Source organism: Solea solea, chromosome 17, assembly GCF_958295425.1.
Source record: "Solea solea chromosome 17, fSolSol10.1, whole genome shotgun sequence".
Classification (NCBI taxonomy): Eukaryota; Metazoa; Chordata; class Actinopteri; order Pleuronectiformes; family Soleidae; genus Solea; species Solea solea.
The window spans coordinates 19,059,091-19,084,362 of record NC_081150.1 but is presented as its reverse complement, the minus strand read 5'-3'; the positions used below and the strand labels follow the sequence as shown (position 1 = coordinate 19,084,362).

The following is a 25,272-nucleotide window of genomic DNA, read 5'->3' as shown; positions in this document are numbered from 1 at the left end:
TAGAGTCGTGGTAAATTCACCTCAAACGTGCTCTCTCTGCCAGACGTATGACTGCACATGAATATTCATCATCTACTGCACACCACACGTCTCCGTGTTATCAGGAGTGAGTGTGTGTGTGTGTGTGTGTGTGTGTGTGTGTGTGTGTGTGTGTGTGTGTGTGTGTGTATGTGTATGTGCGTGTCCTCATTTCAACTTGTGTAAGTGCTATGCGAGGCCTCGTCCGGGGATTTAAGCCTCACAGCACACAGCGAAGGAACAAAAGAAATGTAGAAAGACCAGAGTAGAAGAGGTGAGCTATCTATCGTCTTCTAGTCGTCCGTCTCTATCTTAACTATTATGACTTCAGTCTGAGCTCGGTGGTGTCATTAAAACTAAACTGACACACTGGGTGAAGACTGGGTTATTTTCATGCAGCAGAAACGAGAGAATGTGTTCACAGTTCAGAGCGGAAACATCTTACTTATATTCCTGTTTCCTGTTTTGTTTTTTCCACAAACCAATATGATTTCTTTGTTAAATGAAGCAAAGAAACCAGAAAATATTCACGTATACGAAGCGGAAAAAACCTGATGAGTTAATTTAGTAATCGATTAATCGTTGCAGCCCTTATCCAGATATTCTTACTAGTCATGTTTAGGGCTGCAACTAACAATTATTTTCAGAAGATGCTGATATGTGTTTCCCAAAACCTGGACTTGAGGATATTGTTTGTTAGTGTTTTTGTCCACAATCCAAAATGACTCAGTTTTAATAATTTCTTTGTCAAACGGAGCAAAGAAAACAGAAAAGTCACATTTAAGTAGGTAGAAAAATTTATTTATTGTCAACTTATTTTGAGTGTTTTTTCAATAATTCAAACTTTATGATTTTTCAGCTTCTCAAATGTGAATATTTTCTGGTTTCTTTGCTCTGTTGTAACACAAAATAATTTAAAAACTGAATCATTTTAGATTGTGGACAAAACAAGACGTTTGAGAACATCATCATCAATAATCATTAGTTGTAGCCCAAACCCTAAATATCATGAAAAAGCTTCTCGCCCACCACCGCCGTCATGTGACGAGGACATGAGCACAGGTATAGTTTTAGTAGTGAAAAATGTTTCAATAAAAAGAAGCAGGAGCCATTTTAAAGGGGCAAAATCACTGGCGGCAGCTTTAGCAAAGACAGCTATAGATGTACCGAAATTTAAATCATCATTTTCACCTCACTTGCAGACTTGACCCCGAATACATAACATAAACCACCTCCAGGCACATGTGTGCTTGTTTTGACCTCAAATACGCAAAGTTGAGCACGCTCATCAGTTTGTTAAGCTGTAGGCAATGGGACACGCTTGAGTTAAGATGCTTCAGTTCTGAAACTGAAGAAGCACTGAAGAAACCTTGTGGATGAGAGGGTGAAACGTCTTCAACTGAAGGATCTGGATGAGCGAGAACCTTCACAGCTCCTCTGTTTCCCTGCATTTACACTCAATATTTAACCAAACGTGACCCGAAGCCTCTGTGTGAAAAAAAAAATAATAAGGGATGTTCCACACTGTACTCACTTGATCTAGGGCTCCAGTGGGTGAGTCATGTGGTATCTGTGGTGGCCTAGTCCACGGCGCTGAGCAAAGCTTAAAGGGTGGGAGGAGGAGGTGGGGGAGAAAGCTTCAGAGTGGAGATGATAGAGCTGCGGTGGTGTTAGGGTTATGGCTCCACAGCCGCTCTGTCAAACAGCACCATCCCAGGTGCAGGGAGAAGCCTGGTGGCCCCTGATATAGATAGAGATAGAGATAGAGAGAGATAGAGAGAGAGAGAGAACAGACAGGGAGGAAATAATGTTAGCGTGAACGGCAGCAAGTTCTGGTCAGTTATTCAACATCACAAGGTCCACACCTTGTTTTGATGAAAGTTAGTCTCTACTCTAAAAATGCGGCCGTCTACAGGGAAATAAAACAGATTTCAGTCAATTAAGAAAAAGGTTAATCTAATAAAATCTACTCTGGCTTAAGTTTACATGATCTTCAGACACTTTGTAAGCTGATCACTCGCCTGTACCAAACTCCACAGAGGAAATCAGCAAATTTTTACATCACAACACAGTTGTTGATCCCATCATTGATCATTTTCTCATATACACCTGACTGTATATTAGAAGTGGCAGGGACATGCGAGGGACACACGCCGACAAAAATGTGGCCGTCCACGGGGAAATCCGGGGAAAAAACAAACAGATTTTATTCCCATCAAAAAATAAATATCTGCCTCTTCCTCGCCTTGTCTGACAGTTTGTGTAAGCTGCTCATTCTCCTTGCACCAAACTCCATAAATCAGCAATTTTACACAACAGCACATGGGAGTTGTTGATCCACCGCTGCTCCCGTCATTAATTTAAAATGTGTTATTCTGTGACTTTAGTCTTTAAAAAACCTTAATTCAGATTTACCTCATTAACACAAACTTCCCAAATGAGGCAGCAGCAGATTAGTAACTCCCATGTCGCCCCGAGCTGAAAACGCTGATTTCCTCCATGGACTTTGGTGCAGGAGAAGCCGACTAAGAACTACCAAAGTAGTAAGACGCAGGAAAATCACCAAATTATTATTTATAACTTCCTCTGGTTTTTATATCGCAGGCAATAAAACTTTAGGTTGAATACTTGTGAACATAAAAAAAGCAACACACAGTCCCGCCCCCCCCCCCCAGTCGTGCTAGGGGTCTCGTCGTTACTAGCTGCTTTGTCTGGAGCTACGTCCCTGGCTGCTTCCTCTACAGTTACTGCTTCCATCTGTTCGCCTGACACACAGTTGACCCAGTGCAGCGCGTAACATCACTCATTCAGTCTGGAGAGAGAGAGAGGGAGAGTACAGCTGCGAAGAGCTGCCATGGCGGTGATTTTCCCCTGGTGGCGACGCAGCAGACTGTGCACATCAAAAGTTCTGCACAAACAGAATCACCGCGGCGTCATAAATACAGGGGAGTTTCCGCATTGTGTGGCGTACGACTCGTCTTTTTTTTTTTTAATGGAATATGATTGGAGTACCAAATGGACTGGAGGAGAACACGGCTAGCAGGACGCCTCCGCTCCCCGTTGACATTGTGAAACCAAAAAAACTGTGCCAGTTTGTCAAGAGCAGGGCTGTGTCTGCTTATTGTGAGCTTTCACATCAGGGACAGGATTTTTACTTTAGCAACCCAAGGTCGCTACAACTAACTTGTGAATCATCCGTAAGTTGTCTGGTCCATGTAATGTCAAAAAAAAAGAAAAAAAAGAAAAAAGGTTGTTTGGTGTTTCCCAAAACGTGGAAATGATAATGTCTCAAATGTCAAACGTTTTGTGCACAAACTGAAATGATTCCGTTTTACGGAGCAAAGAAAAACAACAATATTCACTTGTAAAAAAAAATCTTGCTTTGTTTAGGGACGGCACGATATCTAACTAGAGTCTGTGCCGATACTAAGGCTGAGCGGTTTTCAATTGTGATTATTTTGACAGGAATTGCTATTGCAATAGGATTGGCAATATCAAAGGGAATGGTCATTTTGATATAAATATTCTCATTTTCATTGGAAAAACATATTTAAAAATTAATACTGTGTGATATTTGTGCAGATTTGTGAGAAGCAAAGATAGATCAAGACAATAATTCCACTTCGATAACATTTCGATTCATCGTTCAGCCCTAATCAGTATCCGTCCGACACTATAATCATTTTAGACCTTTTAAACTATGAAGTTCACGCAAACACATTTGTGCTGTCGCTATATTAATAAACACAATTCGTCGCCTGTGCAACAGATGTTCTTCTCCCATAAAGAAGAAATATACAGCCGACAACATGACTCGGCTAAAGTACAGTTGCTAATTTGTCTTTGTGCATAGTAAATGAAGCGTATCGTTATCGGCTCATCCATAGCTTTTATGGATTTTATCACACAGCTTTACTGTGTGATATTAGGGTTAGTCTGTAGAATGTGGTGTATAAAGTTCAAGACAATATTTCATCTAAAATGGTAATTTTACATACACATTTTGGCTTAAAGAAATATTGTGCCTCCTGCGAAAACGTCGATTAATTGTTCATGAATATGATAAATGGGGCTGCAATGATTAGTTGATTATGAAATGAATTGCTAACTAATTTGATAAATTATTTGATTTAAACAATTGAAATAATTAAAACATCTTTTCCCCCATTTTTCAGCTTCTTAAATGTGAATATTTTGTGTTTTCTTTGGTCCACATAACATAAGAAATCATTAAAGCTGAATCATTTCCACGTTTGGTAAACACTGATCAAAATTGTACAAGATTTTCTGACATTTCTAGGACCAAACAAGTACTCAGTCAGTCAGTCATCATCTACCGCTTTATCCTCTGCCAGAGGGTCGTGGGGGGGTGCTGTGCCAATCTCAGCTACATCGGGCGATAGGCGGGGTACACCATGGACAGTTCGCCAGTCCAACGCAGGGCCACACACAGATAGAGACAAACAATCATTCACTCTCACACTCGCTCCTATGGTCAATTTGGAGTGTCCAATTCACCTATCCCCACATTGCATGCTTTTGGACTGTGGGAGGAAGCCGTAGAACCCGGAGAGAACCCACGCACACACGGGGTGAACATGCAAACTCCATGCAGAAAGGCCCTTGTTCCAACCGGGGCTCGAACCCGGATCTTCCCGCTGCAAGGCGAGAGTGCTAACCACTACACCACCGTGTGTAAGCAAGTGAGTGAGCAAGTGCATGCACCCAGATTTCAGGCATGCAGAGCTGAAGTTTCACTGACAAGAGTGACAACATCAACACTTTGCAAAATATCAAAGCATATTTGATTTGAGGAGTTTGATCGCTCCACACATGGATGTGCGTTTGGGGAAAAAGTAGTGTCAACTTTCTAAACGCAGGATGTTAACACGGCCTGACAAACATGTATCTTGCAGACGTGCAAATGGAAGAAAAAAAAAAAAATGTTTCCACGACTCAATCATTTACCACTTTATTATCAATGTCAAAGGCTTATGCTTTCTTTGAGCGCTTAAAAAGGGAAGTTCCGTCTGTCCTTCACCAATTTCGGGGCCCAGCGTTAGTCTCCAGCTCTAGCAGTGCAGCCAAAGCGGACTTGTTTTGGAACACCGTGCCTGTCTTTATATGCCTCATCTATCAAAAGCAAGTACAAGGACAAGGTCTGCGTGACAAATGGTGCAGATGTGGAAATGCCAGCTGGCTTATGTAACTACAAGAGGATCAATTAGGGAGTGAAAATAAAAAATAAAACAATAAATTTAAATCTGACCTCCTTTTTTAATTAACATGTCAAACATGACTTTGATGTGCACACTTTCACTTTAGTACTAAGACGACATGCCAGGCCTCTCACACCTTGTTAGGTAACAATCTGAAATGAGTGCAGTGGAAATCAAGCAGTAGCTGCGATAAATAATATTTCCCATTAATTACCAACACTGTGGCAGTCCAGCCCATTCAATATCATCTGCGACAGACAGTTGCATACCACACTGCCAAATCTTTGACCTCTCACAGTGACATAAAATGTCAGAAAATCTCAAAACGACATTCGCAAATGTCGCTTTTCCTCCCAAAACCAATTTGAAGCCGTTTTAATGATTGATTTGTTCCATGGAGCAAAAAGAAACCAGGAAAAAAATGTGTTTTAATCATTAAAAAACCCCACTAAAACCAATTACCAATACAGTTGACTAATAACTTAGTAATTTGTTACTAAATTCAAGAGACTTTACATTTGAGAAACCAACTGTTCCAGCCCTAACAATAAAAAAACAAAATAATAGAATATAATAGTGCCGCAATTATTTGTCACATTTCGTACCTCAAATACATAATCATGACGGGGGAAAAAGATGGTTGCAGCTCTTGTAACTCACTTTTTTTGGTAGGAGGTATTTGATACGAAATCTGGAAACGGGGGCAACATTTCTATGTGGTCTATTTATTACTGTAGTAAATATATTCAGCACTGAGGCTTTTATGAAGGCCGTAAAAAGACCAGCATTTCTGCACAACTCTATTTGGCAGTTAAATGTATATTAATTTTCACATCCACAAACCACACCCTACAAAATAGGTAAAGATAATGGAGTAAGAAGAATTATGAATAATCTACTTTCTTACTAAAAAGTCTATTAAGAGTAAAATAAAAGACAATAACAAACCAAAAAAAGGTAGCAGTGGTTCCCGCCATGCATAATTCATACATGTACACAGGCACATATTTACTGTATATAAATGCCAACAAAGAAAATGCAGAAACTGAACAGGTTCTGTTAGCTGAACGCCGGCCGTTAATCACACAGCAGCTCAGGTGACATTACTGGGACTGACAGTTCACGATCATTCACGGCTCACTAACTGTCTAATTACAGCTCAACACGTCTGTAATTAAAGCTCTGTTTGTGCATACATTGATGAGCCGTGCAGTGTTTTTCACTGCACACATTCTTTCAGTGGAAAGTTCCTTATATTTTTTTGCCGTTTGTGTAAAGATGCCACTTGACACTGGGTCTTCAGGAAACACTTAATAAGTTAAAAACAGGTAACGTAACATTCCATTCATTTACAGCTGTTTCTTATGCATGGCTGTTTGACAGTTACTAGGGACGGGTCGTGGTTATCGAATAATCCAGTGAGTCATTTCGTTTCTTAAAGTCAATTAGCTTGCGCGATTGTTAGGTTGAAGTAAAAGGCAATTTTCCGAGATTAGGGTCCGTCTGCAAGACCGAGGCGGATCTCAGAGGCGGAGACTTAAGAGAGTATATACTTGTGATTGTGAGACGTTTATGGAATGTATGGTCTATGGAGAAAACACACAACTACAAATAACAATGCAGTGTTACGATCATTTTGAGGCAAGAATTTTAAATAAGTGATTTGTGTATCAAGATGTGACATATTTATAGTTTGGCAGCGAAGATCCCCGGTTAACTACGTCAAAACTCATCGCATTTGAATGAAATTTGGAATGTGTATGCAGGACCAGACACTATACCATCTGCCTAACTTTCATTTTACAAATTTGGCGCCAATGTAAATGTACTCAGTATTGATATCGGTCAGATAAAAATGTAAACCTCCGACATATAATTTACATGCTTCACTGTGTATTTTTATTTATCGTGAACATTTATAGTTCCATACTGAAACAGACACTTTTTATTTTGAAATTTTATGAAATCTTTCTCACGGGAACCATTTTGCGACGTAATTATGGAATGTTGTGATATCATTTTTATATTTTTCCCACTTTACTGGCCTTTCCTGACCAGACAAGACACCGAGTGGCCCTCGGATCATTTGAGTTGGTGACCCCTGTTTTAAAAGGGTCTAAAATGACAGTGTATCCGACTGGTATTGGTACCAATAATTAAGTTTATGATATCGTACTGGACATGAAAAGATGGTATCGTGCCATCCCTATTTTCTGCTTTTATTGAACTTTTTTGTAGCCAAATTGCTTTCCAGATAAAGAGAAATCTATACGAAGGCTGTGAGAGACATTTCATTTATTTCTTGTCACGCTACATATGCATTTGGACCATACCAATTGCGTTCTTCTGCATGACACAGATGGAGACAGTGATTTGGCATCGAGGCAACAAAAACAAACGTGGAGGAGAGCGAAACATGACACAGAACAACCTGATTCAAGTGGAAGACTCAAGACTAAGCAGAGAGATTGTTTCCTGAAAAGGGGGGGCTGCTTCTGTCAACCTGGTTTGATCCTGACAAACACCGCACATTGCTGAATGTTCTGCACACCATTCCCAAACAACAGGTTTACAACAAAGGTAACATTCCTGTGCAAGAATCAAGTCAAGCAGCACAGAGCGAGTCGGTGAATCGGTGAAACCCCACTCCCCCGACATACCCTGATGACGCAAGGCGCTTTCGCCCACAATTACAGCATGTGGCACAGAATCGTTAAGATGTAAGAGGTACAGCAGATACCGATACAATTAAACATCTGCAAACACATGGCTCTTTTATTTACACTATCAGGACAAGTCTGTTTAACAACGGTCAACAAAATTAAAACACGAAAAGAGATGGCAAGCGTGTGCAGACGTGATGCTATTCAACAAACAACAAAAGCATATTTCAGCTGGACGCAGATTGCCGATGATGCCTTCTCTCAAACAGGCTTTTCTCATTAGCCACGTTTTGTGTGTGTGATACAAAAATGTCATGTGCAGTATACAATTGAACAACGTGAATCTAAAACAAATGTGAAACCACTTCAGCCAAGGCTGCAATGTGGGCTATATTTAAAATGAAATATGCATGGAATTACAGGAAAAAACTGAAATCTGTCAGCTTGGAATAAAATGTTTTTGCGTCGTTTAAAAATTGCAATCAAGTCAGGATTGTGGCATCAGGCACACAGCTTCAATAATACACCACCTGTAATATGATAACTACGAAATGTAACTCACCATCCGTCTGTAAACTGCGTTTTTTTTTTTTTTTTTTTTACAGGTAACTTTCCCTGTGCATCTGTAAACGCTGCACGTTTCCTTCACCTGATTCCACACAGTAAGACACTCTCCTGTGTGTCATCAGTGACATGATGCATGATTTGTGTAGTCACTGTAGTCACTACAAGCCCTGCCCTTCCACCTGTTCTTCTATTCACATTTATTTACTCATTAAGTGCGGCAACAAAAAATTAAAGAAAGGGAAGTAGTAAGTGCTGGCATCATGAACGCTGCCACACCTCCCGGGACCTGAGTTTCAGCTGAATAGGACAAGCAGGGGGGAAAAGTAATGGGAGGTCAGGACAGAGAGGATGGTTGACCACACGTCTCCTGAGCTGTTACCGTGTGACAAATGAGACGCTTCAGGCGTCTTGACTCCGGTGAAACACGGGGCACTAGTTCAAACTCCAAAAAGAGAATCACAGTCCAGAAGAAATAGTGAATCTAGAGACCCAAGATTCACTTCAGATTATAATAGGATGTGCTGCAAAATTAAGAACCAACCAAGTGTGAAATGTATCCCATTGTACAAGTGCAATCCTCTCTAATTATTCTTTTTCTTTTCTTTCACTTCCCTTACACTTTAGGGGTGGGTACCTCAAGATATGATGCAATACAATATCTGTCCAAACCAAAATGTTAAAGTGAAAATTAGGGCTAATTCAATTTTTTTCAAAATTGCAATATATGGTCTACTGCCTGATGGGCAGTACTTCTTAAAGCCAAAATGTCAGTGAAATGACCACTGCCCTGACCTATACACATATAAAACATCTTTGTTTCTCACAGATCTGCCCAAATACCACTCAATCACAATTAGATATTTATGGAAAAATAATATATTTATAAATAATATTTATGGTAAAATAAAAACGTTCAGCCCTGTTTGCCATGCATGTAAAGGTCCACAATCTTGGTGTGTACATTCAAGACATGCAAAGCATGCGACGTGAGGAGTTTTAGGGCATACCAATGAAGGGTTGCGCCATATTTTCTACCCAGACAGACATCGCCTTCACCTTCCATTGATCTCTATGTAGGTTACCGTGGCAACCATGGTGATGGCCAAAAGTACATTTGTCTGTCTGTCTCCCCCCCCCCAACTTCTTGGGGCTGAACAGGGGCTGAAAACAAACAATTCATTTGTTTTTGGGTCCAAACAGTGTCATAAATTATACTTTGAAATATGGGTCGACATATAATTGGCCGATTATTGGAGGGCCAAAATTCTGCAATTTTCCAATTATCGGTTTGAGAGTATTATTTTAATAATCATGGATATTATTATTACTACTGTGGCTGCAGTCTTTAACTTGCTATTAGAATCCATTAAAGCAGTAGTTACAAGTATTGACAAACATTAAAAGACATTCAAATTAGGTTTTGTGTTGGAGTTTTTAACTGAGATTTTAATTTTTAAATGCATAATATTGGATGCAAATATTGGTTATCTGCCTTATTAATATTGGTCAAACGCGACTGTAAAGAAGTAAATAAAAAGCAGCAACAGCATAATAACTGATTAAATGTTGTGTGGTGTATATTTTTTAATCTTTATGGACAGGGGAATATCTGTAACACAGCTGAAGTGTTGTGTGTTTTTAAAATAGCTTGTTATGGCTAAGTAGAAAATGCATTAGCACAAATGTGTTGTTGACAGATACCCAGTATTGATAACTTGACACTCAAGGCTGCAATATTGGCATCAGGTGGGTAGAAATAATAGATCAAGCCATCATCTATACATCACAGGCCCCACATCTGAGGATTCTGCACTACTACACTACGATGTGTCAGGATAAATTTGACACCGAGGTACATGGTGCGAAAAAGTTTCAAGGATCAGCAGAGTTAATAATCCTCGTCCTGTCTGTAAATCGATAAACATCAGGACCCCCCCCCCCCCACTTAACAGAAATTGTTCACCAGGAAACAATTTTCCGGTAAAAGGACAATGGAGATTCACTAAGGCTAAGGAGGCCGACCGACTGACTGATGGACGGTGCCATCCCTGGAGAAACGCCATCGGTGCGGCTACAAAGCATTGACGACACAAAACATCACATGATTACATTATATAATCACGTCGACCGAGCAAATTTAGCTCCTTCACGGTGAACGCCACAATCAATAACTGTCGCTGAAGGAGCACTCCCCCATAAACGAGCTGCACAATAAGTCCAGCCTGCAGCATGTTGACAACGTTCAACCGTTAAATTCAAATGGCCCTCACATGTTAGTGCATGGGTAATTAAAATGGCTGGGGGGGGGGGGGGACAAACACAGGCAAATAACAGAAGTGAGTCGTCCTTTTCTTAGTGATAGGGACTAGCGTTTGTAAAGTCAGCCTTAGTCCACAGCCACAACAGACGTCTGTTATTTGTACCAAACAAATAACACCTTCAGTGCTCCGTCTCACTGTCAGCCACTGATGTTATCTGGCATGCTGCTCTGCAAACCGCGCTGCTGTACAATAAATCAGGAAACTCGCCGTGCACTTGCAACAGTTAAAGCTGCTTCTCAGGCGATGATTACAGGTTTCGGCCTCCGTGTGAACAATGAGACTTTGCTCATACAAAACTCTCAAGTTCAATTATGTGCAACTGCTTTGTGTAAAACGTGTGTAACACAGGAGCATATAGGAAGCTTTTTTTTATTAAAACGTATATACAGAGGTTATAAGAACATGCAAAATGTGAGTGACGTATATCCTTTTCTCACCAACTATACAAACACACCTGAGCAAAAAGTAAATGTATTAAATCGGATTGAATTTGTGTCAACGTTCGCTTTAAAAAACATGGGTGAAAAATTGTCTATTTTGTGATTTTTACCCAATTATCACTACTCCATATGAATTTAATCCTAACTTTGACTCAACACATAAAAAGACAGAAACATGTGTACTGTGAATCGTGAAGATGTGATAACCACACACCCCAGGATGTCCATATAAAAAGGTTTTTTATCATTATTATTATTATTTATTATTCCCACAGCAATTTACCAAGGGTGCACTTGAGCAGTAAGGGTTAAATGTTATACATATATACAACTTTTTTAAATCTTAATACATTTTATAATTCAGTTCTAGTTTCCATGTTTAAATTGCATTTTGTATACCTTATAATTGTCTAAGTTAACGCTACATATTCTATATCCTGGTCACTGATGCTGTAACAATGTGAATTTCCCCAGTGTGGTATCAAATAAAGTCTAATCTAATCTGATCCGAACAGACAGTCACATACAGAGGGAAAAAAGCTCTATGCATTAAAATGCAAAAAATCCCAGCATAGTCAGGCTGTCAGGATAATTGCAAAGATACTGCATTATCGCTTGTGACGTTAACCGATGGCTGCACATAGTCATCAGCCACAGCTCTAGACTACGTCCACACTTCCCGTTTACAATGACACATGCGTGTGCAATGTACGCGACTGATCGTGCAGCGTACTGTACATTTTCAGGTGTGCAAGTATAGATGGAGATTACTCCTCATACAGAGCTGGATGCAGTTCGTTCTTGTTTGAAATTAATGTAACGTAGTAAGGAAGTAGCCTAAAACTTCACCTTGCATCATTAATCCATGAGACCACTGCGTGAGACTTAATATGTGCAGAGAGGAAAGGCAGTCCTCAAAGACGTTTTTGGGACGAAAGCAAACATCCACGCTGGCACTGGATTGTCCAGACTGTGAGCGGGACCCTAGTCAAAACATGTCAAACCAGTTCAGATCCAGTGTGGAATTTTTTGATGGGGAAGTTTTTTTCAGTTTGCCTCCCGATTGCCACCTTTGAGGAGATAAATCGGTGATGACGTAGCAAAGAATGTGATTGATTATCAAACTGCACCGAAAGTAAGAACAAAGGATCCTGTACATAATACACAGGAAGTATCTGTATCTTGAATTCAGATAAGAAAGACATCATAGATTTGCCAGTAAATCTGAATCCACTGTAGTTGCGACGCCAAGCCAAATTTCACGACTGTTTATTGCCATTCCAAAGAACGACCGACTGCGATAAGAAACTGACTGACTGGCATTTAAAATTACAAAGGGCCTAAACGGCTACTAAAAATCAAAGTCAGTGTCAAGTTTACACAAGAAAAGGGCCAATAATCTGAGTCATGTGTCCGGCAGTAAACGTGATACTGTATAAGTGATAAATGTGAAAAAAAGTGCTGCCACCTGAATGTCAACACAGTGAGTCATCGTTCCAACACGACGCAGTCAAACAGGTTTCACTCAATACTGATTCCTTCTGACAGAAGTGGGTTTTTCTATGATCTTTAGCACAGCCTGTGATAAAAATGCAAAAAAGTTTTATAATGATAATAAATGAAATACATAAATATTCATTCACAGACCAAAACTTATGGTTTGTCTTTCTCTAAAATCTGGATTTTGTGTCTATTTAAATAAGTTTAAAATTAGAAATAATGAATAATCTAAACATTACATATATTAAATTGGTTATCAAAAGCAATAAACTTTTAAATAAAGTAAAGTTTTATTGATCGAGAGGGAATCATCAAGTTTTCAATGACAAAAAATTGCAAAATGATACTAGTAAGTAATTATCAGACGCTGCTAATGAAAATTATTATTATCATAGTCAACAGTTGATTAATCGATTACTTGTTTGGCCTATAAAAATGGCAGAAATGTTGAAAAATCAGTGTTACCAAACTTTCAAATTAAGATGTTTTTAATGATTTCTTTGTTATATGGAGCAAAGATTTAAGTAAAAGTTGCAGATTAACATGTTAACAATTCAGTTCCAGCTCTAAATTAAATAACTATGTATATATCAGATAAAAAAAATGTAAAGTCCAAACAATAACAACTTACAGTAATTAAAAACATATTGTTAAAAATCCCCCAGCTGCCCACACACAAAACCAGGCAGTTTTATCTTTATGCTCCACTTCACAATAAGGTGTTCACACCATATGTTCACGACACACGGTTCACCTCACATTTGAGCGTCAACTTTCACTTAACCCCAGGCCATATATCATTCAACATCAATATATATCACAGCATAAATCAAATCTATATTTCTGTAAGGTAGTAAAGCAAAGTAAAGGATATTTTGTTATATTAGAAACAATGAAATTGACCATAAACGGATCATCACAGATTCCTTATCACGATATGACGAGATCCTAAATCTAAGACCATCTTGTCTCAGGTTGTGATTAGGGCGGAAATAATTACTCGATAAATCGATTACTGAATTAATCGTCAATTATTGTGTTTTTGAAAGAATTACAACCAGTTAGTGTGATTTTTCAGCTTCTTAAATGTGAATATTGTCTGGTTTTTTTAACCCATATAACATAGAAATCATTAAAACTGAACCGTTTCCGGTTTTAGGACAAAACAAGACATTCCAAGAACATCATCATTCCCGGTTTGGTAAACACGGATTAACATTTTTCGACATTTTACGAACCAAACAAGTTCTGGATTTAACCAGATTATGAAAACAATTGTTAGTTGCAGCCCTTAATCAGTGTAATCATTTTGGTGCATTAAAAAACTAAACCACAAACACTATTGTGATTCTTCTTATAGTTGTTTGGCTGTGATAAAAAAAGAAGAAAAAAAAGGCCACTGAGGCGCGACTGTTGACTTGCTTACGACAGGACAACAACTGTGCTCCATGCTCTGTTTTCTCACTTGCCCCCTTTCAGTTCCTTCCTGTACACAGTCTCTCTGTTTCTCCCATTCTTCGCCTTTACCTTCCTCCTTCCCTTTTTTTTCTCCAGGCGAGAATGTAGGCCACGGCTCTGACAGCAGGAAGGCAGCGCCGCTTTTCTCTTCTTCCCCGCATTCACTCGCTCACAGCAGCTGAAGACCATACACATGTACAGTGCTCAGCGTAAATGAGTACACCCCCTTTGAAAAGTACTATTTTAAACAATATCTCAATGAACACAAAAACTATTTTCAAAATGTTGAATATATATAAGTTTATATAACATCTGTTAAACTTAAAACATGAAAGTAAATTCAATAACATAACTTAGATTACACATTTTTCAGTTTTACTGAAATAAGGGCGATGCAAAAATGAGTACACCCCACAACAAAAACGACTAAACCTAGTACTTTGTATGGCCTCCATGATTTTTAATGACAGCACCAAGTCTTCTAGGCATGGAATGAACAAGTTGGAAACATTTTGCTACATCAATCTTTTTCCATTCAAGAATTATCTCTTTTAGAGACTGGATGCTCGATGGAGAGTAATCCTCAACTCTTCAGAATTCCCCATAGGTGTTCAATTGGGTTCAGATCTGGAGACATACTTGGCCACTGAATCACTTTTACCCTGTTCTTCTTCAGAAATCCAACAGTGGCCTTCGATGTGTGTTTAGGATCATTGTCATGTTGGAAAAGTGCACTACGACCAAAGGCACGGAGTGATGGTAGCATCTTTTCTTTCAGTATAGAGCAAAACATCTGTGAATTCATGATGCCATCAATGAAACACAGCTCCCAGACACCAGCAGCACTCATGCAACCCCACATAAGGACACTGCCACCACCATGTTTCACTGTAGGCACCATGCATTTTTCTTTGAATTCCTCACCTTTGCGACGCCATACAGTTTTGAAGCCATCAGTTCCAAAAACATTTATCTTGGTCTCATCACTCCAAAGTACAGAGTCCCAGTAGTCTTCATCTTTGTCAGCATGGGCCCTGGCAAACTCTAGGCAGGCTTTTATGTGCCTGGGCTTTAGGAGAGGCTTCCGTTGGGACGGCACCCATGCATGCCATTCCTCTGCAGTGTATGCCATATTGTGTCACGGGAAATAGTCACCCCAGTTTGGCTTTCTACTTCCTTGGATAACTGCAGTGAACTTGCATGCCGATTTTCTTTGACCCTTCTCATCAGGAGACGCTCCTGTCGAGGTGTTAACGTCCGTGGACGACCTGGACGTCTCTGTGAGATGGTTGCAGTTCCATCTTTTTTAAATTTTTCTACCACTTTTGCTACAGTATTCTGACTGATAAGTAAAGCTTTGCTGATCTTCTTGTAACCTTCACCTTTGTGGTGTAAAGAAATTATTTTCTTTCTCAAGTCTTGAGACATTTCTCTTCCATGTGGTGCCATTGCTAACAACATGAAATGGGAAGGGGTTTATAGTCAACTGTCTGCTGGACACCTGTGTGATGAATAGTTAGACTCACCTGTGGTTGATTATTGTGAAATTGGACATTTGTAGTCTAAAATTTAGCCTTGCTACAGAGACTTTCAGTGGGGTGTACTCATTTTTGCATCACCCCAATTTGAGTAAAACTATAAATGTTGTTCTCTAAGTTATATTATTATCCTTACTTTCAAGTTATAAGTTAAACAGATGTTAAATAAAACTTAGTCTTGTCAACATTTTGCAAATTGTTTTTGTTTTCATTGAGATATTGTTTAAAATGGTACTTTTCGAAGGGGGTGTACTCATTTACGCTGAGCACTGTATATGCATGTGTGTGTTAACGTGAGTCAGAGCAGCAGAGCTGAGGGACAAAAACCTCAGACCGTGCTACGCAGGCTGCACCGACAGCCAATCTTGTCTCAGCTTTGCAGAAACAAGCGCTCCTGCACGTCCCACTGCATGGTATCTGAGCGGATCTGCAACCCTGACTGACTGAAACACTGTGCAGTGGCTACACACTCTGATTTATGACGACTCTGATCCGCCCGGACTATGCTCACCGAAAGCCCCACACCTGGATTACAACAGAAACTGCATCAACAAAAGATCGTTTTCCCCTCAAATCCCTTAAGTAAACACACTGTAAAAACCTCAACATGTGGGCTGATGAAATTTCAGATAACTCTCTACGTCACCTGCTGGAAAAAAAGCAATTCCCCCGTCGCTTCTTTCAAGCACATGTGGGGAGTTAAATTTCTAGAAAGTGTGGAGAAAACATGCAGTCGGCACCAAATTACTTCAGTGTCAAATCTGTGCATTTCTTTAGTAAGAAAGTGGAATTTCAAAAGTCTCTTTTTAACAGCTAAAACTGATAAGCTGATAAGAAATACTCATATTGGATTTCATTTGGATCCCCACAGTAAGCAAATTATCATTAAATGCTTAATTAGAAATAAGTTACAGCCTATAGACTGATACATGCTTTTTCTTAACTGAACATATATATATACATTCCAAAGTTAGAAAATTAACTACAATGTGAGGAATTGTACCATTTCTATTTTTGTTAGAAAACAAAATGTTTTTCATTTACACTTTTATTGTACTACATATGACTTTAATGCAGTTAAAGTATGTTTAAGTTCACATGTGATTGGTCTGTAATTGGATCAAAAATATCCACTGAACAAAGCACCACTTCACTTCTACACCTGACCTCATTCGACCACCATAATAAGACTAAATAAAATTCTACAACTCAGAGCAAAGATTGCCTCGTAATCCACGATATAAAGATATTTATTATGCATTTTTCAGTCTGCACCAACATGACGGACCAAGCAGAACTACAACACTTGCCTATGAGTGTGTAAGGACAATAATCCCAAAGATGGAAAGTCACCAGTCATCAGAATGACGCATAATAATGTCTCAGACGTGATAAATAGTTTAAGAGATCCATTGAATGCATCTTGTTAGCTGCGCTCCTAAGCTCAACACGCTGTAGATCCTGCAGAAGTGATGAAATAATTTACCAGGGTCTGTGAATGCATCTCTTTAGCTGTTTCCGTTAGCTCAACACACAGTGAACCCAACATTACTTTCACTAGCTCTGGATGCGCTGGAGTTATTCAACAAATAATAATAATAATAATAATAATAATAATACCATCAAACATTTGAATAAAATTAGAAATGCCCGTCTCTAACTGAAGTGCAATCATTTTGGGTTACAAAATGTTGATCTGTGTTTCCCCAAACCTAATAATAATGAGGTTCTCAAATGTCTTGTTTAGTCCACAAACAAAAATCATTCTGTGGAAAATATCCACATTTAAGAAGCTGAAAAAGAACGTGTTTTATCATTAAAGAAAACACAACGCAATTAATCGATTATTAAAATAGTTGCCAATTATTTAGCTATTGATTCAACGCCGCAGCCCTACTATCATCTTAACAATATTGCCAGTCAGCGACGGCAGGTGATCCTCGCTGATCCACCTGCCACCGGAGACGGCGTTCATCAGCATTCAGTGTGTTCTACGTGTTCGTTCCTGACCTGAGTGAATGCACCACAGACAGTGACATTTTCTCAGGTCGACTGCAGATGTCCTGGGGGGTTTGAGGACAAACGGCTTTGAACACCTACAGCGGCTCTGACAGAAGAATGCTGTGGCAATGTAAGGCAGGCTGCAGCGATGCTGATCACTAAAATGGCTGCTCATTCTGTATACAGACACAGAGCTTAGCTGGAAGGAGGAGGAGGAGGAGGAGGACAAGGAAGAAGAGGCCTCCCACTCCCAATAATTTGCCTCAAACAAAATAAAATAAAATTTTATACAAAATAAATTTGCTTATCCTTAGGTGAGCTTGGCAGTTCTTGTATGGAGCTAATAATGGAAACACCATCTCAACAGCCCGGCTTTTAAAAATGGGAATCAAACTCGCATAATCACACTCCAATGACAGACGGACAAAATTCCTGTTATTGGGAATCAGGAATGAGGACAGACATCATTATGTCGTAGATTTGAAGGGGAAATTGTGATTTTGTGCTATTTCTTTCCCAAATATGAGTAGATGAAAACTGCAGGTGAGCGCTGTGTGAGACCTTGAGGTCATGGAGATGACTGTGGAGGAGGGTGGCCCTTATTTACAGTGAGGTGAGGAAGTAAAATGGTTTGTATATATATATATGCCACTTTACTTCCCTTGATAACCACTTACAGTTACACTACAGAGTTATACAGCACATCTACGTGCAGCGCTGAGTTTTTCTATCACATATAACTGGTGTGAACGCTGTTACTGTATTCTGAGACACAGCGTGGAATTTATGACTCATTAACTTAAATATTTTGTTTATTTTACATGCTTTTATTGTGACGTGTAAGTGTTCTCCTTAGTAGAACGAGGGAAGGTCTATCAGAAAGCTGAAGATGTGTGCGTGGGTTTTCTCTGGGTTCTATAGTTTCCTCCCATAGTCGAAAAACACGCAGAGGTTAATTGGACACGCTAAATTGGCTACAGGTGTGAATGTGACAGAGTGAATGGTTGTTCGTCTCCAGCGCGTACCCCCCGCCTTTCACCATGTGTCAGCTGGGATAAGCTTGAGCAGCGGTAGCCAAAGAATGAATGAAGATGTCTTTAAAGGAAAATGGAAAATGGAAATCCACTCTGGCTGTATCCATACACATGCAAAGCACCCAACCGGGGTGTTTGTAAGAATCAGATAGATTCAGTCTGTCAGGTTCTGAGATACATTGCTCAGTCTCTGTGGATTTAAAGTGTGAAAAGTGAAACTGCCACTGGGAGCAGTTTGTTTTTTCAGAACGTTTTCCTGCCAACATGGAGGTGTAAACAAACCCAGTCAGGGCTCAAAATTAACTTTAACTTGCACCTATCCACGTTCTATACAATCTCTTTATGTTCTGAATAAATAAGAGAAATCCTGAACTTTTCATAGATGTTTTGTTTTCTTCAGTTTGATACCGTGATGACTGTATGATTGTCTTGCAATATGTTAATTATCATGGAAAATGGATGAAGGGAGGGATGAATCCGTGTGCTGCTCCAAGACCTCTTGACTATGTGTTTAAATATGAAAAGGGAGAATGTTGAAAAATTAACATGGTGGTTTGACTCCTTCCACTTTGTTCCTTGTACTTAGAAGTTGCCGCTCATATATCCTGGCTCTTATCTGCACTGCATCTGAGCTTAGAGAGGCCCCAACCACGATGCTTTCACTCACAACTGCAGCAACTGAGTAGCTCAGACAGATAAACAGGTATCACAAAGCACAGTCAAGCAGAACTAAGTAGTCAACTGCCACATGCTTAAAGACAACACATCTGTTTTGCCCAAACTGAGAATTAAATGCGTTTTTAAACGTAATTTAAAAAAAAGCTTTCTGTTACTTTTTAGTGACCATATAAAACCAATTTGCTGTGCTTCTGTTTTGAGTGCCGCTGCCGAAATTACAGTCCTTAAAGCGGTGTCAACGACTTGCCCACACTTACCGTACATGAAAGAGAAATAAAGACCTGTCTTGACTTAACAAAAAAAATCAATGGGAAAAAGACTCCTGGGTGCACAAATTCAAACATTTACTTCAATCCCACATCAAAACACAACTAATGGCATAATAGCAACAACCTGAGAGGAAACTATAACACTAAATTGGATCTGCTGGCATATCCTCATCACTCATGTTACACAAACCTAATTTATGTTGAAGACACATCAAAACCAAATCGGCCATATTATCAGATTCACATTAATATTTCAAGGTCGGGCGTCACACGCGCCATGCACCCAGCTGCTTTGACACCTTTTTCTGCTAAAGCTGCTGCTTTTATGCGGCCTTAATGACCAATCAGAGCGCTGTACACCGAGAGAAACATTCAGCCATTCACACATTCATACCATGCAGCACATCGAGCACACAGAGTCTTAAATAACGTTGTTCTGAGTAACACACCGAGACACACTGTTGTAATTATTAACACATTCTCCTTCATTAAAGCCTCCAAAGGTGTGAGTATTTGGACCTCATGAGGAATATTCTTTAAAATTCTCTTGTTACATAATTCGTGCAAAAATCTACTTTTTATAGAGATAAAGAAGTTGGCACTGATTCCTACCATGGACTTAAGGACAGCTGATTTATTTTGAGACTACATAATAGTCGGGCCACACGGTGGTATAGTGGTTAGCACTCTCGCCTTGCAGCGAGAAGACCCGGGATCGAGCCCCGGTTGGAACAAGGGCCTTTCTACATGGAGTTTGCATGTTCTCCCCGTGTGTGCGTGGGTTCTCTCCGGGTACTCCGGCTTCCTCCCACAGTCCAAAAACATGCAATGTGGGGATTAGGTAAATTGGACACTCTAAATTGACCATAGGAGTGAGTGTGAGAGTGAATGGTTGTTTGTCTCTATCTGTGTGTGGCCCTGCGATGGACTGGCGAACTGTCCAGGGTGTACCCCGCCTATCGCCCGATGTAGCTGAGATTGGCACAGCACCCCCCGCGACCCTCTGGCAGAGGATAAAGCGGTAGATGATGACTGACTGACTACATAATAGTCCATTAATAAAATCTAAGAAAACCTGAAAATAAACTGGATAAAGCGTCTGAGATTTCTGACAGTAAACTAAATATTTCAGGTTGTTTAGACTTTTGCTTTGAAAAAAACAAAAACAAACCTTAAGACACATTCACACGTTCATTCTCTGCTGAGACACAAAGGAAAATGTCAAGTTTTAAACCTTCCTCGTACATTTTCATTCAATAATGCTTAAAGGAAGCAACGATTTTAAGCACATTTTAAACTACTTTCGAAAATGTGCACTGTTAAATAACTTGAAATTCACTCTGTGCAATAATCAACCTGTTATCGTTATGTTTTCATGATGTTTAAACCAAATTCTGACCCTCCCTTCCAAATGTGGCACCAGAAACTAGGGAAATAACGACTTTGGATAAATATCTAACTGCGATTATTTTGACTGAAATTGCAATTGGAAATCAAGACTCTTAAGACCAGGCCATGTTATTCAAATCTTCTATAGTCCCATTTTTGATGATCCCATGCGAACGGTAGCCTCAGATTCCTCTTCTGCTTACTCTCGTCTCTCTATCATCTCCAACTAGTCTGGCTTTTCTCATCTGACCTCTGACATCAACATCAACAAGGTATTTTTGCTCAGAGAGCAGCAACTTAACTGGATGTTTTTGGACTGTTCTCAGTGCTGCTGTGTGTGAAAATGACTTTTCTTGCCCATTCTGATGCCCCGTTTGAACCTCAACAGCTCGTCTTACAGGCAAATCTGATATTTTTGGTTTGACTCTCTTCACTGATAACGGCAAGGATCAAATTTGTCTGTCTACATGGATGGCTTTGGTAATTTCTTATTTCAAATGTGGATGCAGGAAAATCTGAGGTGCCATCATCCTGCTGTACAAACAATCACCCCGTCATGTCACAGTGCACAACTCCTCCCCCTTGACAGCAGAGTTCTCCTCGTGGCTAATGCCAATCTCCAGAAATCAGGGATGTTGATTCCTTTGGCCGCTATGTGCTGTCTGTTTTCCTTTTCAATCCTCCAGCTAATAAAATGCAGCAATTTAATAATAACGAATGATAAACATGGCCCGTTATGTTCGATCTGGTTACATTTTCTGGTTATTACGTCATATGGCAGACACAACTTAAGTTGGCAGCTTGTTGGTAGCATGTAGCGCATCATTCCATGTCTTTCTACCATCCATGAACTTCAAAATTAACAATAAATTTGGACTCCTCATTTTAAAAACACACCATTCTGGATTCTGTTGCAGAAACGCAACGAGAAGCGTTGACATATAATTCGGTGAAGTGACTTCTATCATTATTACAGGATCAAAGCCCGGTGGCGAGAACTGTGTAACATACAAAGCACCATGACCAGTTTATTGAATTTAAAAAATAAAATCGTAATCTGAGGTAGGGCTGCATAAATTATTTGATTATTATTCGATTACTAAATTATACTTGACAACTATTTTGATAATCACTGAATCGATTTGAGTGTTGTTGTTTTTTAAATGACTAAAAACAAGCTTTATAATTTTTCAGCTCCTCAGATTTCTTTGCACCATATAACAAAGATATCATTAAAACATTTGGGGACATTTGAGTCACCATTACAAGGTCTGGGAAACACCAATCAACAATTTATGACATTTTATGGACCAAACAAAGACTCAAATCAATCTACAACAAAAACTACAGATGGACTGACGTGTTTACATGTGTGTAAATAGTCTGGTTTTGATTAAACTACTGCAATAATTAATTTTCCCCCCAATGTTTCTCTATTTGAGGTGCCACATCACTCAGATTGAGACACCTGCGTGCATCTGTTTTCAAAGACACTCTGAATCAGATTTTTAAAGAAGAAAAAACCTTTTTAATATGTTTTTCCCTCACCATCCAGACCTTTGAAAAACTATGTGAATATGCAAATACACAGGCAGCCTGAAAAAAGGCCTTTAACACACAGAGCTGCTGCCATGTGATTGGCTGATTATACGTTAGCAGTTGAACGGCCGGCGAGTGTTTGCATTCACTTGCAGAAGGAAAAAAAAAAAAAGATGGTGTCAGTGAATAGTAGTTACTGGGTTATGTGGAAAAATCAACAATGAGTCAGGCGTGTTTGGAGGCCCTCAGTGTGCACGTCCTCCCTCCGCTGCAGCGGCCACTTCAGCCACGGTTCCTCCGGGGGGATGACATGCTGTCATGCATTAACCGAGCACGGGGTGGGGGGAAAGAGAAGAGAGGAGAGGGGGGTGTCCCTCAGTTCACTTACCTGTGTTGTTGTCCGTTTGGTGTCCGCTGATAATCGATCAACACTGGACGATAATAGCAAAAACAGCAGCTTAGCCCGAGCGTCAACACAGTTAGCCACAGTCAGTTAAGCTAACCCAGCTAACCAGATTAACTTAACCTAGCAAGGGTGGCCAGAGATGTTTTGACTTAATTTTCTTTTTTGAGGGAGGGGGGGGGTCCAACGTTGAGGTCAGCCGCTGCGTCAACAACACGCGCAGGTCACATCGGGAAGCCCGAGCAAAAAGTTGCTGCGTTAGCCGAGCTCCGCTGGCGAATTGAGCGTCGGCTAATGTTGACAAACAAGCCTGCGTGGGTAAAAAAAACACACCACCACCACCACGACGCGAGAGGTGAGCTAACGCCGAGCTGCTAGCACGCTTAGCCTAGCCTAGCTAACCCACCTTGCTAAAAAAAAAAAAATCCAAAACCTGCCGCTTCACCAAAACAAAATCCCCCCGTTTTTCCTGCACCGCGTCCGACGACCGTTGTGTCCCCCGCGGGCAAGAAGCGGAGCGTCATTCACTCCGGGGGGGGAGGCAAACCACTCGCGGGGCGGTTTCCTAGCGTTTCAATGACGGCGCACTCGCGTTTTGCAAGCCCAAGTTGTCGCTGTGGTCTCTGCTCTCCGCCATTTCCAATCTCTCTCAACACAAACAAACAGGGGATGCGTGTGCGCGCGGAGCGTCGGTGCGCGCGCTCGCGGGGGGAGGTTCAGCGGCGCGCGGAAGAGGGACGAGAGCGTGGCGTGTGTTTGTGTTTTGATATTAAAGGAGTGATAATGATGGTTTACTTCATGACATTATGTCATCTCTTTGTCCATTTACAATGGGATTTGAGGGTATAGTTTTTATGGATTGGCACCTGGATTAAGTCAAAATTGGCATGGAATAAAGTTCACGGATTTAACTAGAAAAATACATCTGATATTGCAACGTCGAATTCCTACTGATGGCGATATCGGTCTGATATTGTCTGTCTTCAATTAAAACAACTGTTTTCTGAAGCAATTCACGTCATATTTAGAGTTTATGGATCGTCGCTAATTTAACTTTTACAAAAATCGGATCCTGTGAGTTTTAGCCAATATCGGACCAATACTGATACAGAATATCGTATCAGCTCATCCCCTTGATAAAATGGACAATATCACACTAATATCGCCATCAGTAGGAATTAGAGGGTGTGATATGTCATATTTCACATTAAAAAAAAGAACAAGCAAAACAAATGGATTTTACTTTCCATAATACTTTAGAAACATAAACACATACAGTATATGTAGATCAACTTAAAGTGAACTGTAAGTGTGTGTCCTTGCACACGTGTACTGTACGTACACGTGTGCATGTGTACTTGTGTGTGTTTGCTTTTCCGATACTATGAATACAGAGAGAGAAGGAGAGCGGCGAGAAAAGGACGAAAACATGGAACATGCTGCATCACATGACTGTGAAGAAAAAGTCACAATAAAAACACAAAAATAAACATAAAATGATGTAATCAGACAGTTATTAAAGTTTCTGATGTTGTTAGAGGTTTTTATTTGCCTCAAAAAGTGGATATTACTGGTCGGGGCTAATATGTTGTTAGCTGTTGTTAGCAATACCAGATACCAGACCATAGCGCTGTTCTGTTTGTTTACGAATGATTTACTGTGAAACAAATACCACAGGAAGGGCTATTTACGCTGACGGTAATGGTAAAGCGTTTTTATGGTGGGGTTGCTCCAAGTTCATGACCTTGGAAATTCCAAGTTCCGACTACAAATGGAACGCACCATGTGCTTCATGATTCTCCTTTTCACTTCTTGTTTACTCGTGATGCAACTTCCTGTCACTTCTCACTCTTCTAATAATCAAACAAATGACAAAACGAAACGCTTTAACATCCATTTAAAACAATTTAGATAAGATTAACCTAAGATTTAACGTTCAATTATTACAGATTAAGACACATCACCAAGATGGCGCCGCGGATGGTTGCCTTGGTGTGTGTTGGTGCACGTTGTTTTGTCTTGTTTTGTGTTTTAACTCCGTTTTTTGCGATTGTACCCGGAGCTCTTTCACCAGAGAAGAGCTCATGAACATCAGGGTAATAACACCAGCTGACTTATTTCCTAATTTTCTTCTCCCCACACTGGAAATTTTGGACATTCTGGTCAAAGGTATGCTCACCTTTACTCACGCAGTAAACGCGGGAGGAGAGGGAAACGGGCCGGTGCGCTCGTGCG

At 40.0% G+C, this 25,272-nt stretch overlaps 1 protein-coding gene across 2 annotated transcripts in view; it reads right to left on the bottom strand.

Moving 5' to 3' along the window:
* The window catches only part of ncoa1 (nuclear receptor coactivator 1), a 63,668-nt gene extending 39,988 nt beyond the window's left edge, over positions 1-23,680 (bottom strand). For both annotated transcript variants that reach the window (XR_009233572.1, XM_058612511.1), the window contains exons 1-2: positions 23,023-23,680; positions 1,553-1,759 (exon numbers count right to left, since the gene is read on the bottom strand). The gene's annotated coding sequence lies outside the window, so the exon portion shown is untranslated. The remainder of the gene's footprint in view (positions 1-1,552; positions 1,760-23,022) is intronic.
* Positions 23,681-25,272: the final 1,592 nt, after the last annotated feature.